Source organism: Thunnus maccoyii, chromosome 21 (genome assembly GCF_910596095.1).
Source record: "Thunnus maccoyii chromosome 21, fThuMac1.1, whole genome shotgun sequence".
Classification (NCBI taxonomy): domain Eukaryota; kingdom Metazoa; phylum Chordata; class Actinopteri; order Scombriformes; family Scombridae; genus Thunnus; species Thunnus maccoyii.
Genome location: NC_056553.1, coordinates 17727200 through 17738872, shown reverse-complemented (window position 1 = coordinate 17738872; position 11673 = coordinate 17727200).

The window sequence follows — 11673 nt, the reverse complement described above, 5'->3', positions numbered from 1 at the left end:
AAGGAATTCATTGCTACACCAATGTGCCTTGTGTCACCTTGAAAACTTTTTTTTTTCATGCCCCACACGACCCTTCAGGTTGCCGGGGTTAAATATAGGAATCATGCATAGAGGGGTAATCAGGAGTTCTCATCGCAGGATCCCCCGAGACTGATCCCCGGCGTGTGACATGGCTGTCAAAACACTGACGGATTGTTTTACCAACACGTGCACGCATCCACACACAAACACACAGCTGCACGCATGCACATACACAGCGGCACACAAGCACAAACACACACACAAAATCACACTGACAGATTGTTTTACCAACTCCATAGGCTTGACTGACACATATTCTCCTGGGTATCCTCCCAGCTCTCTGCTTTACCAGGTAAATACAATCGAACAATTTGGCACTGCAAGTTTTTTTTATTTAATAAAGACCAGACTTTTTTTTTTTTTCAGATGACACTATCAGTAACTGCTAAATCCAGGCATATATATATATATATACAATTTTACATCTACCATGCCTTAAAAACTTCTTTACTTTTTAACTGTCATTTGGTTACAATATCCTTACTATGCAAAAAACAAAAAAAACAAACACTTAAACATGTTAGTTTGCTTCTTAAGGGGCATCCTTCTAAATTATTTCAAATTTCCTTCAGATTTTTTAGCTTGAATGTAAAACAGACATGCAGAAGTGCAGCAGTCAGGTGCCCTGTTGGATTCTGTCTGTCATTCCATTAGCCAAATCATGAGCTTTTGAACATGTCAAAAATCCAATAACCCTATTAAACCGCATTGACATATGACAGTTAATTCTGTTGCCGTATGTCATTATGGAGAATATATTGGTTAAATGCTTCCTGGGACAGATGCTTCTTTGAGGCTAATCAGTAGTAATTGATGGTCCAATTGGGTTAGAGTGGCCTTGGTCTGGCCAGTGTCTTTGGCCTGAAGCTTTCAGGGGGACAGACAGAGGAACGGACAGACTAAGACACACACTCATTTTGGCTGCGCCAGTGCTTCATAAATAGTTTCTGGATCACAGCAGGATGAAACAGAACACCTTGTACCCACATGATGGCAATTTGTGGAGACACTGTCAGATGCTGTGACTGGTAATGCTCCTTAAACAGCTTTGTTCCCTGCCTTCTAGTGCAAGATGTGTAGCTGTTGAAGAGGTGGCAGTAGTAATGATGTTGTGTACTAATAGCAGTTAGGTGTGTAGTAATAGAAGGCAGCTGTAGCAGTGTAGGTATTAATAAAACTTACTTTTTAAATTTACCTCTATTAAACCAGGTAAGCCTTACTGAGATTATAGTGACATGACTGATAATAACAGCACATATCAACAAATACAGTGTGCAGAAATGTTTATCTATTACTACTGGTCATACCAGACCAAGTGAGGGTGTATTGGAAAAACTGCTAGTGTACTGTATTGAACAGGGGTGTGTTTTATTGTTAATGAATTCAACTTTTTATTTGCAAGAGGGACAAGGATAGAGGGACATAGATAGGTACATAGTTTCATTTGAAACCCACCATGACTTAAACAAACTTAGATTAATTTGTTAGGATACAAAAAAAACTACAGCTCCCATGGATTTTTTTTTTCATGGTGACAGTGTGCCTAATACATCATTATACAGTACTCGTTAGTTTATCTCTTATTCATGATATCTACTCACATTTCCCTCCAATGTTATCTGTTCAGCTTTTTAGCTGCTATCTCTGCCTTTGTCTGCAAAAATATTCCATTCTGATAGTTCCTCACTCCACTGTCCTCAGTCTGACTTCTGACATGTGATGGTTTTAGGCTTGTGGGAAATACCCATTAAAAGACGCTAAAAAAGAAATATTACATGAACAATGGTATTACATATTTTAAGAAAATACCATAGTCTCCTGACAAATGAACTGAACGCTATTACAAAAGCAGAATTTGGATGTTCTGGTTTTACTTAAGCTCTGTATACCATAATTGTCATAAGTAATAAAAAAACAAGCAACACAATAATAGGTTTTGCTGTTATATGACAATATTTGATTCAACAGTGACAATAACTAATCCTTTCTTTTTTATAGACAAACACGATACTTGTATACATTATAACACACTGTGAGATCAGGCATACTGAGACATGTTTACCAGCAGCACTGACATAAAGTAACCAGCAAAATCCCTCAAGACTTTTCTAAGTGAATAATCTGTAAATTAGGACATGGAAAAAAGCTCTAATGATGCCCAGCAAAACATTTGACATCCCAGCCTGTCATGTTTTGGAATGGCCTTCAGACTTCACTTTGTTGGCATTATACATCAAACCCTTAACCCTACATATTACATTTGCAATCCAGGGGCAAATATTTTCAATTGTGGGTGGGGGGGGGTAGGGGGTGGGGTGGTGGGGGTTGATTTCTATGCTCTGGCAATTTGATACCACAGCACTTGAGAGTTATCATCAGAGTGGCCGTAAGCTCCGGAGCAATTCATAATTGTGTTCTCTCATCTCATATTGCAGCAGCTGAAGTTTTTAGTTTTTTATTTATTTTCTCTGCAGCACACATGTAACACCCGCACAAACAAACACACGCACACACACACACACACACACACACACACACACACACACACATAATCACATAGATGTCTCATCCCAGCACTTTTTTTTGATGATACATTAAATGGTGTAAAAGTTGCATCTTGCTCTGTGTGCACATGTGTGTGGTGTGTGGGTGTGTGTGTGTGTGTGTGTGTGTGTAGTAGTGTTTTGAAGCAGGGATCCTCCACCTGTGCTGGTTGAGAGTTAATCCGGTTAGGTCCCAGTCTCGTCTTCGCGGGCTGAGCGGTGTGGTTGAAGCTCCACTGTGCCCTGCGGGGGCCTGGGGGCGCCTCTCCAGCCCAACGCCTTGGCTTAAGCGTGGCGCGGTAAGGAGATGAGGCCGGCTCGGCCCTCGTTACAGAAATTAGATGGATCAGGGAGTAAACATAACCAGCTTTTTATATGATCCCCGGCTAAGAGCAGACAGAGAGTGGAGAAGATGGAGGGGAGGGAGGGTGGGAGGAAGAGAAGGCGAGATTCCTCCTCTAATTACTTCATGGGTCACTGCTCCTGCAGGCAGATGTCAAAATCCAACACTTTCTGATGTGAGGAGTGCTGGAGAATGGGAGGGATAGAGTAGGGGGGGGGGGGAAAGAGAGGAAGGATAGTAAAAGCGTGAGGAAAGGGGGAGAGTAATGAGAACAGGAAGAGGGATGAGATACACTAGAAAGAGAAAAAAGAAGACGAGGAGGTTTAGGAGGAGAGAATGTCTATGAAAAATAAAGGCAGGCTGAGGAGGAGGATAGAATAGGGCAAAGATAATAGATGAAAGGAGAGAAAGTGACGGGGATTTATAGAGGCAAGGGAAGCAAGGAAAGCAAAGGCGGGGGGGGGGATAGCAAGAGATGGAGGACGGATTGGGGGTTGGGGGGGGGGGTGGGGGGTGGGGGGGTGGTGTAACACATTGTCAGGAAAGTGGGAGAATGTGGTGGTGATGACACAGATTGGTTGTGGAGTGGCGGTGACCTGGGATGGCCTGTGTCTGGCAGAGAGGTAGCAGACAAACACAAGGCCCTTCAGATTTGCCACATGCCCCCCTGGCCACACTGAAAAACCACTGACACCCAACTGAAACGACAAAGCTGGCACTGCAACGTCAGGAGTTATGCTATGCCCTTTAGTATCAGAGTGGTAACTACCTGACATGTCGAAAATCCCCACTGATCTCTGGTTATCAAAGTACTAAAGCAATCATATTGACTTGGAGCAGCATTTTGTAGTGTTTTATTTTTCTAGTACAACCAAATGTGGGTCAGACACAGACTTCTTAGATAGATACACGCTTTATTATTCAAATTCAAAGGCCTGATATCTAATTTTCTACATGATATTTCACCTAAAAGGATTCAACCTATATTGAAATTTTGTTTTTGAAAGAGGACTGTTTGACTGTTTTAATTCAAGATTTCTCTACGTTCTCCTTCAAAATGTTTCTTTCACATCAAATGAAAACTAAGTTTCATGGCCTGGTTCACATAAGTAGCTTGTCAATCACATAAATTGACAAGCCAAGTGTAAAAACCTGTTGCTCATTTTTCAAAGGAAAGAGAAAGCTATGGCTTTCTTTGCAAAACAAAAATATTGTATTAATGATAAAACTAAGTCATGATGGGTTTTTCTGCATTTCCTGACTGTATGCAGCCTCCTGAAGATGAGTGTTTTCATTTCATGTAAGGCTGTGATGAGATCTTAGAAAGCAAACACTGAATTTTGCCATCAAAGAGAAGCGAAGGACTTCTAAGGATGTGGGGCTATTATTGTTTTGATATGATACATTGATAATTTGGTGCCAAGGAAACTCAAAAGCTGCTGGATAGAAACTGCAGAACCTGTTCAGTTGGCAGTTGAGCAAGTACTAAGCTGTACAATGAGCCTACACAGTATGTCCCTCCATAACCACCCATCCCCTTCATTTCCTTTTGAAAGCAAAATGTATCCTTTACAACTCAATCCGTTAGGCCTGTGGATCTTGTCTGTCTACTTCCAAACTGTGCCATGGCTTTAAGGAGAGGAGGAACAAAGATATCAGTCCAAAGCAACCATGCTGCTCTTGCAAACACCTCCACACTGTGAAGAGAAAGCAGGTATTATTGCAGGTGTTTAGGAATTGAGGGAAATCTAAAGCCTCTTATATCGTTTGTCTTCACATCCTTATTTCATCACGTCTGGATGTCTGTTTTTTTTTTAAATTACAGAGAGTCTGAACCAGTTTTAGTCATTCTTTTTTTGTAGTTTTATGACCTTAAACTAAACAGGGGACACAAACAGTCCTGAAAGTTTGAATGAATTGGAGCTGATTTATGACTACTTAATATGTAGTTTGTACAAAATCCTGCACTGTATGATGATTCTATGTATTTCTTTTTAAATAGAATCACCAAGAAAGAAGAAATTCAAACCAAAACTACAGCACAAAGCATAAAAAATAGCAAATACAAAAACTACTGTACAGTCTGTTCAGTGAGGGAAGTTGTTGTGAGGTTTGATTTGATTTAAGCACCTGCCTCATTATGATTACCTATTTGAACTGGTTTGTAATCAAACCTCACATCTATGCAATTAGACACTTTTTGAGAGTTTTGTAGAGAATTTTTAATTCTCCTATAGCTCGATTGATTGGACTATAAACCTTGTACCCAACTTTGAGGGCCGAGCATCAACAGAACCTGTGTTTATGGGTGGGGTGGTTGTTGGTTATTGGTCAGTGGTGCACAGGGCTCTCTGAGGCCAGATTGAGGCTGATTTGGTCTCAGTGAATATGTCTCACTTCCCCCTCAGTGCAGCCGGCATGCCCCCAGGTCCTGATTTACTCCTGATTTGTGGGCTGTCTGTGTCAAAGCTAGGCACCACTCAGGCCTCAATACGATATATACTGTACTACCGTAAACACACACACACACACACATTCACCCACATGCATACACATGCACATACATACAAAGTGTTTATGCATAGATTTGACTCATGCAGATAGATACGATAGATAGATAGATAGATAGATAGATAGATAGATAGATAGATAGATAGATAGATAGATAGATAGATAGATAAGAAGCTAAAGGTACAAGCAGATGGAGATCCCTTCGGCAATGACTTCTAAGCCCTGATCTCCAGGGGCTGCTGGGATTTTCATTTCAATGGGCCCTAAATATTCATCACTTTCTCTCTCCCCACCCTTTCTTTAAACCTTTCTGCTGGTCGTTTGAGGCATAGAGTCTCCCAAACTGGCAACCCCAGCCAGAAGAACTGAAACAAACAGAGGGTCTGGGTAGACCAGCAAGTGGGTGGATAAAACTCACACACAGGCTCATGCATGCAATCATACATGCAACTCATCACACACACCACACCAAACATAGCACGCAGAGCCAAGAGCCAACAATGTGCCTTTGTTTTAAGGAAGACTCTCTTATTAAATCAAACATCAGGGCCGTCTTTCAAGCCAGCCTTTGTCTGTCTGTTCAGCTCTCTCCTCACTGGCCTCTCGGCCCCCGACGGCCTGTGCATGAGTGTTAAGAGAACCCATTGACATCCCTGGATTAACATATATTAAGGGGTTAAATGAAAGTGCCATTATTGTGGTTTAAGAGTGAAAGCGACCCGTGGGATATTATGCTTCCCACTTGAAGCTATGAATGGCTAATACTAAGCAGCACTTCATTATGGGAGCGCGCTTCATTGACAGTGTCTATCAGAACTGGAAAATCTCCTCTTGAAAAGCTGTTGAAGTTAAACAGCTTGAATCCAGGCTGGTTGGGTTGATACTGTGAGGACAATTCAGTGATGCTCTCTGAGAAAAAAAAATCCTCTGGCTGTTTTCCACGAGGTTCATGTACATCCATGAAGAACATGTTTTCATATAGTGCCTGTAAAGCAATGTAGTGTCCGAACCAAAAACCAAAAGACCATTCATTTCAATGAGGTCACTGCGGTAACACAGTGGAGGTTGCAAAGGTAAAATACATAATTTGTTGTAGTAGAAACATACTACTGCCGCACTTTGTGGCATAATAGTAATTGAGGAGGTGGTTTTATTCCCTAAATTAATTAATCCACAGTTTAAACAGAAACACCATCACATGCTGCACACATCCAGTCATGCTTAAACCTTATATACTGTTCATATACTGACCCTTCACATTATTCCCTTCATAATTAGTCATAACTTCATAACTTTAGGAAAAGTCATAAAAATTCAAGCTAAAAGGATGGTGTTTAGTATGAAGTAAAAATGGGTCAAATTTGACCTGAACAGTATGTAAGGGTTAAAATTATAACTAGTGTACTTTATTTTAAGTTATAAGTTGCATTAACATATTTAATATGTGGTGTTAACTGAATGTAATATTCAGTATGTCATGTAGTGTACATGGGATCAAACCTATCAGGTCAACATTTTCAGATTGACAAACATCCTGTTTTGAATTCTGCAACAGGTTTTGAATGAATTTCATGGCCCCAGGGTTTTCACATAATATAAAAAACACTAAATAGTGTGTAGTATACATATTCATTTAATGCACCACTCCATAAATGCATGAATAATTAAACGTTGCTTATCTAGTAAATTATACAGCAAAGTATGGTTTTACTGGCACATAATCTGTAGGTAGATTTGCTTACTTAAATACTTCTTTGGTGGTTCACAAATATTTGTCAGTATCATGAAGGTGTAAGGTCTTTATGTGCTGTTGTTGACCTTGCAGTGTACTCTTTACCATTTAACACAAAGTGTAGTGTATCCAATTACCATATTATATTTATTAAGCATGCATTTTAAGCCATTTTGTCATAAGGAGGACAGGAGCTATTATTCCAAACCCTTTACCCATTGCTTTCATTTGGAAGTATGTGTGACAGTATAGGGATGTGGCAGTAGCTGTCTGTAACAGCGTATCCTGTTACGTATCCATCACAGTATAGGGGGATCTGTGACGGGGATTTCCAGAGCACATCTCTATTGACAGGGATCTAAGGATCAGGTGAAAGAGAGAAGCATGATACTGTGTTGTGTCATCCCAACAGACAGGATCTGCTTACTGCCATTCTGTCTGAAAAAAAATGGTTGTTGTCATGTTCATGGGTGCTTCAGAGTTCAGAGTAATTGAGTGAACCGGTACATTAAAAAAACAGTCTAAAACTAGTCGTCAATGTTTTTTCTGGATTTATATGGACTACCTGATCAGAGGGTTTGGTGAAAAATTAGTCAATCACACATTAGAAAGCAACAAACACACACCACACAAAAAAGGAAAGTTTATGATGGTAGCCATTATTAGCTTTGCATTAGCTCTGCAATTATGCAGACAGATGTTGGTGTGCTGTTGAAATGTGTGTGTGTGTGTGTTTGCATGTGTGGGCAGACAGGAGTGTATGAGTGCAAGGCATCCATCTCCTGCTTGCCTTGCCGTGTCTGTCAGAGGAGAATTGACATTGATGAGAGCAAACTGGATGGAGACAGCGTCCGTCCAGTCAGAGGCCTCAACATTATGGCTGCAATCCTTTTGATCATCCTTCCTTCTCTCTCTCTCTCTCTATCCATCTCTCTTCTTTCTGTTGGTTTGTCTGTCTCTGTCTGTGCTGTCTCTTTTCCACCGTCCAACAGCAGATGAGCGGTCGCCGTTATGGCACATGACACACACCCTTTTGTCTTTTGAGTTTTTCCACCTCACTGACCCCCTCCACCACTCTACCCCATCGCCCCCCCCCCTCCACCCCCAACTACCCACTCACATGCATGCGTGTACACATCCACACACCACTCCCCCCCCCCCCCACCTCCTGCTTCTCATCCCTCTCTCCCTGACAAGACAGACCATGGAGGAACTCCTGCTGTGTCACTCTGAGAAAAACTGCAGTGATAATGATTTTAGGTTGATAGTAGCCACATTTTCACATATGTGTTAAAGCTCTGTAATATTTTATCCATATTTACATAAACCAGGCTTTAAAACAATAGTTGCACATTTTGGGAAATACACTTATTCGCTTGTTGAGAGTTCGATGAGAAGATCAATACAACTCTAATATTTGCTCTTTCAATACAAGGCTACAGCCAGCAGTGAGTTAGCTTAGCTTAGGATAAAGACTGGAAACAAGGGTAAACAGTTAGACTGGCTCTGTCCAAAAGTAACAAAATCTGTCTACCAGCACCTCTAAAGCTGATCAGGAAGTCACTAGTCCTGGGTAAGAAATAGTCTCACACATGAGCCATTTTGAAACCACAAATTGTCATTTTTACACTTTTGGACATATTAAACAAACAAGACATAACATGTTAAGTAGTGAGCTTTAGAGGTGCTGGAATGGTTGATTTTACTACTTGCGTACAGAGCAAAGCTAGCTGTTTCTCCAGTTTTAATGCTAAGCTAAGTGTACAATGGAAATGCATGCCTTTGAACTTGTTTTGCTGCAGCTTAGACTTCGGCAAAAGTGCTTGTCTCCGGCATTAAAAGAAACACAGAACTATGCAGGAAGTCTAACTCTACTCAGTGCTGATGTGTGTGACACCTGTCAAGAGAACCCAGAGGTCAAAGGTGAAATCTACTTTTCTTCCCATTGAAGGAGGGGGGAGCAGGTAATCCAATCTAGGTGAAGTCACCGCTTGAGATTTGGAATCCATTGTGAAGGCGGCAGGGTGTGGTGTAAAGAAGAACTGATGAGTGTGCGGTTGAAGCTGTCATGTGTCAGAGAGCCGCGCTTTATAATTGTGTTACTTTGAAACACTTTCAAAAGTCAAAGAGCAACAACAAATGCCAACACAAGACAAAAGGCTGTGTAGGCTCTGAGAAGACAGATAATTAAATGAGGTCATGGCATGAGAGTGAATATTGAAACGCTCAACACTCAAGTGACTAATGCATCCTTTAGATTATGACAGCTTGTATAATGCAATGTAATCATTTAAAATATTTGGTTTCAACACAATTGTTTTTTAAGGCTATGCGTCACTCAGTCACATTATTAGCTATCATGTTGCAAAACACTTTTTTGGCGAGATGTTTGTTAAGATCAGTTTCTATCTCAAACCTACGAGCCTGTCACTGGCACAGTTCCCCTCAGAAGAGTAAGAACATCCCCGACAGATTATCATAGTTTGTCACTGGCTCCCATTGTGGACCTCAGCAACAAACGTCAGAGCACTGAGTCTGATCCTTCGTTATTAAGATGAAACTAGCCCCCCGAAGTCTCTGCAGACTGAGTAAACAGAGCTAATAGAAAATCATGCCGCCCTGATTAACCTGCCTTATTACACTGTTTGCATAGAACATCATTAGCAACAACAGCCATTTCTCATGCCAGAGAGTGAGAACAAATACCTGTAGATTATTTGTTTATAAACAAAAGCAAAGTAAGTATTGTCGAATAGGAGGTCAAATGGAGAATTTAGCAAATTGTTTGTGGCAACATGACATTTAGCTCTTTTTTTGTGTTGTTGTATGTTCATATAGTATAATTATACATTCAAATCATAGATGGAGATACTATTATAATTTACCAAATGCTGAATTTAATTGTATTTTTATTTCTGACACATAACAAGTAGCTCCTGTCCACAGATTCAACTCAAAATACTGAGTTGAGATGTAATGTATTGCACCTGCAGCGGCTATAAATTATTCTTACCTCATAGCAATGCAACAAAAAAGTCATAGTAAAGGTTATGGCTAATGAATAAACAGAGATATCTCTGGAATATTTACTGGATTGATTATTCAAAAATGAAGGAAAAAAGGGGATTCAGATATCTTGATTGCAAGAACATTATTGTATGCATCACGAACTGTATAATCACTGATAAAATGATTCCAATCACACTCTAGTAAGTGAAAATTACTTTCCTGTCAACTTCAAACCAAATGGGAATCCATACAAAATTAGATAAACTGCAGACTATTTTTTCAGGCAATACTTAATTAGTTGCAGTTTTGTAAAAGCAGGTTAACAACAAGGTGTGATGAATCACATGTTGAAATTATCCTCCCCAACCTTGTCAGTGCTTGAGTGATAGATAGGGATATGTTGGGTTTTTTTGGTTTTTGGAAGGTAAGTTTTATCCTTCCAGAGCTTTTAACAGGAGAAAGCATTGCCTGGCTGTGTGACAGACCCAGATCATGTGACCAGGCAGATGAGGAAGTGTTGACAGAAGATTCCCTTAAAATGCACATATAATAAGACACACACACACACACAAAACACAATCTTCTGGAAGGTGATATCTTGTGAAACTACTTGCAGATACTTACAGAGAGGAAGGACAGATTAGAGAAAAAAAGGGGGATGGAGAGGAAGAAAAAAAAAGGAACAAAAACGGGAGAGCAAACGAAAACCATGCTCTTTTTTTTCTCTCTTTTCATCCATGCAGTTTCTGTCTGTCTCCTTCCTCGCAGCTATGAGGCAGCAGTGATTGTCCCCCGTCGGTCCCAGGGTCCCCGTGGTGGAGGCCCACCCTACAGCTATGCCCCCAGACACAGAGTCTGATGAGGAGCACAAGGCCACTAAGGCTTACCCTGAAAGCCCAGGGGAACACACACACACACACACACATAGAGGCAAGCAGGCAAGCACAAATACATGCACAAAGGCAAGCAGGCACATGTACAATCAGCCAGACATGTACAGTGCACATATGAACACGCATACAGGCAAATAAACACAAAAGCAGGTGGATATACTCAGTTGTTGGCACACTTGCACACACACACACTGACAGACACACACAGACTGGCACAGAATCAAAAGCATAGTAAACCACGGACCAACGCAAACGCAGACCCGCTGGTACTCTCTGGCACAGCAACTCAGTCTCATATCAAACGTGTAACCGTAGTCTCAAAAATACACCCTGTACCAAATCGATATTTTCAGTTTTTCGTTCATATTTAATCTTTATTTACCCATATGTCACAATGGGATTGACATCTCTTTTACGCTAGCCAAGGAGACATAACAATGAAACTGGCATGAATGAAAACAATATAGCAAGTTCATACAAGAGACTGTCTTGTCTGTCAGTATGTTTCTGTATCTGCTAAAAACAGGTTTGGTGTTCCAAACATACATAGTAGTTCGTAAG